Source organism: Myotis lucifugus, unplaced genomic scaffold, assembly GCF_000147115.1.
Source record: "Myotis lucifugus unplaced genomic scaffold, Myoluc2.0 scaffold_46, whole genome shotgun sequence".
In the NCBI taxonomy this organism is placed as follows: domain Eukaryota; kingdom Metazoa; phylum Chordata; class Mammalia; order Chiroptera; family Vespertilionidae; genus Myotis; species Myotis lucifugus.
In genome coordinates, this window is record NW_005871094.1 from 4058423 (window position 1) to 4061815 (window position 3393).

Below are 3393 nucleotides of genomic sequence, written 5' to 3' on the forward strand. Positions count from 1 at the left end.
TTTCTCTGTATTGTTTTCTCTTGGCATTTATAGCAACTTCAGTTTGCCACCGCACAAGGATAAATGATTTTTAAAATTTCATTCCACTGTTGGCCCTTGTTTAGTGGAGTGCTCTCACGGCCCCCTCACTTTTCTTTCATTACCCTTGAAAAATCAAGTTGCGTTTTTAAAATGTAAGTGGTAGAATTTAAGGCAGGACTTGAGAGGAGCTTGAGTCCAAGGATGGGAGGCTCCCCTTCATCTCTGGCAATAATTCACTCTCAGAATCCAGGTTGCTACTTTTAATGTATTCTACTGAGGTTGCTCTGAAGGCAATAATACTTGCCCCAAAGCAATCCTCCAGAGAAATCAGGGGAGTTGAAATACTAATGAGGTGAAAATGCCTGTGAGTTATAGAATATTCCTCGAATTAAAGTGGTAATGAATGAATGTGAATCATACAAAAGTGGCTGGATCTTTAACATCCTTTTACTTCCTGGAATACTTAGTCCCTTCTTGCTGGCCTATCCACAGGGATGCCATATACAGCTATATGGGTTGTGCATGCAGACCACACAGGCCACAGTGTGAACACCTGTCCAGATCCTCATGCTCCACCTCTGGGAGGCCTTTCCTGACCCCCCCACCCCACTCCTAGTCCTCAGGGCCCTCTCTCTTCAGTAGACACTCAAAGATGCTACCTGTGGTGCCTCTGACCCCAGTTTCATGAGACCATGCCCCCAAGAATGATTCTCACTAGGAAATCTAAAGACCTAAGATGAGCTGCCAAGAGTGAATCAAGAAGGGGGCTTTGACCCCACAAATGCAAGTCAGTCCCCTCAATGATGTTGAGTCACCTGCTGAAAAAGCAAGAGTTCCTGAGCCAAAGAGGACTCAGCATTGCCACAGAGAATCCAAAATGAATATTCGGCTGCCTTAGGTGGTTTGGCTCAGTGGATAGAGCATTGGCCTGCAGACCCAAGGGTCCGGGGCTCAATTCCTGTCAAGGGCATGTATCTCAGTTGTAGGCTCCTTCCCAGCCTGTGCCCTGGTCATGGTGTGTGCAGGAGGCAACCAATTGATGTGTTTCTCTCACATAAATGTTTCTCGCTATCTTTCCCTCTCTCTTCCACTCCCTCTAAAATCAATGGAAAAATATACCTGGGTGAGAATTACAAAACAAAACAAACAAAATGAGTATTTCGGGCACAACCAATTCTTTCATCTGAGGGAAGCTGATGGTTGTGCCTGAGGCTACTGCTGAGTAGCTCAAGATACTGCTGCCAGAATTCCCTACCTAGATGCTGAGGCCTGAGCCAGTCATGTGCACTTGTCCCTGCCTCCATCCTTGGAATTCATCAAGAATTGGGTTTAGCCCTTCCCTCGCGGGGAGCTTAAAGATGGGGGCCCCTGGGCTGCAGGCCACCTGCGGCGCTGAGGGATGTAGTGCGGGGTCCATGGCCCTAGCTGAGCCCGTCGCCTGGCGTGTCTGCCCTCACAGGGAGATCTCTCCCCCTGGGGCTGAGACACCCAGCCTGTCCCCAAGCTGAAGCTGCAGGGTATTGAGGTACCAACTAGATGTCTTCTCACAAAGGACGGGTGGTGGCACTGGGCAATGGAGCTCCTGCCAGTAAGAGGGAGACTGACACGGAGCTGGCTGAACTGGGACTCCTGCTAGAAGAGAAGGGCAAACAGGGAACCGCTGACCCAGCCAAAGCTGAAGAAGAGCAGGCATGCCCAGTGCCCCAGGAGGAGGAGGAGGAGGTGAGGGTGCTGACACTTCCCCTGCAAGCACATCATGCCATGGAGAAGATGGGGGAGTTCGTGTATAAGGTCTGGGAGGGATGCCGGAGGGTCCTCCCGTATTATGTGCTCCCCGACTGGCTGAAGGACAACGATTACCTGCTCCACGGCCACAGGCCGCCCAGGCCCTCCTTCCGGGCCTGCTTCAGGGGCATCTTCCGCATCCACACAGAGACCAGCAATATCTGGGCCCATCTGCTTGGTTTTGTGCTGTTTCTGTTACTGGGAATCTTGAACTTGCTGAGAAAACATGTACTTCCTGGCCCCCTGCAGGAGAGGTGGTGTTTGGGATGTTCTTCCTGGGCGTGATGCTCTGCCTCAGCTTCTCCTGGCTCTTTCACACCGTCTACCATCACTCAGAGAAAGTCTCTTGGACTTTTTCCAAACTGGATTATTCAGGGATTGCTCTACTGATTGCGGGGAGCTTTGTCCCCTGGCTCTATTACTCCTTCTACTGCTCCGCACAGTCACGGCTCATCTACCTCTCCATCATCTGCGTCCTGGGCATTTCCGCCGTCATTGTGGCACAGTGGGGCCGGTTTGCCACTCTAAACACCGGCAGACAAGAGCAGGGGTGTTCCTGGGCCCGGGCCTGGGCTTGAGCGGCGATGTGCCCGCTGTGCACTTTACGATCTCCGAGGGCTTTGTCAAGGCCAGCACTGTGGGCCAGATGGGCTGCTTCTTCCTCATGGCTGTGATGTTCATCACCCGGGCGGGCGTCTTTGCTGATCGGATTCCTGAGCGCTTCTTTCCTGGAAAGTTTGACACATGGTTCCAGTCGCATCAGATTTTTCACGTCCTGGTGGTGGCAGCAGCCTTTGTCCACTTCCACGGGGTCTCCAACCTTCAGGAACTCCGCGGCGGCCTGGAAGGCGGCTGTACTGCTGACTGTCTTCTCTGAGCCTCCCACCCAAGGCTGGAGGGGAACTTCCCAAGTGCTTTCAAAAAGAACTTCTTTGCTGGAGTGAAAGGAAGCGTCTGAGTTGTTTGTTTCTAAAGGAAACTCTTAGAGAATCTAGTGCCAGCCAGGCTTCAGCCCACCTCCCCACCTCAGGGCGGGGGGATGCGCTTCTGTGTCCCTCACCAAAGAAGGGGTGAGCCAGCTGGCCACGCCCCTCCTCAGTAGCCCGCCTCAGCCAGCCAACTCTGTCCCCTTGGCACAGAGTGCTTTGACCCTCATGTCGAGATGTTATCCCTCCTCCAACCATTTTGGGAAAAAGTGATGGACTGGGACTCTTCAGAAATCCTATTTCTGGAAGAAAATGTCCCTCCCTTACCCCCGTCCTTTGTAACCTGGCTTGGAACAGGCCATCCATTTTGTAGCACACTTTTCAGAAATGATTGTAACCTGTCTCGTCTTTCTGGGACCTGGATCTGCTGACAGCAGGAAGAAGTCACCAACTTTGAGGCAGCCAGCTAATCATGGAAGTGTGCCCAGGCTTCAGATAACTTGAGTTTTAATTTTTTTTTCTTGGCAGAGTAATGTAATATTAAAATGGGGAGAGATATTTAATATTTAATACTAAGCTTTAAAAAGAAATCTGCTATCATTGCTGTGTATCCTGATACAAAGGCTATGATGATAATAAAAGGAAGTACAGAAGACAATTA

The 3393-nt window shown here is 50.9% G+C and overlaps 1 pseudogene; it reads left to right on the plus strand.

The window, feature by feature from the left end:
• Positions 1-1557: 1557 nt before the first annotated feature.
• On the plus strand, positions 1558-2683 carry LOC102438504 (annotated as a pseudogene).
• Positions 2684-3393: the final 710 nt, after the last annotated feature.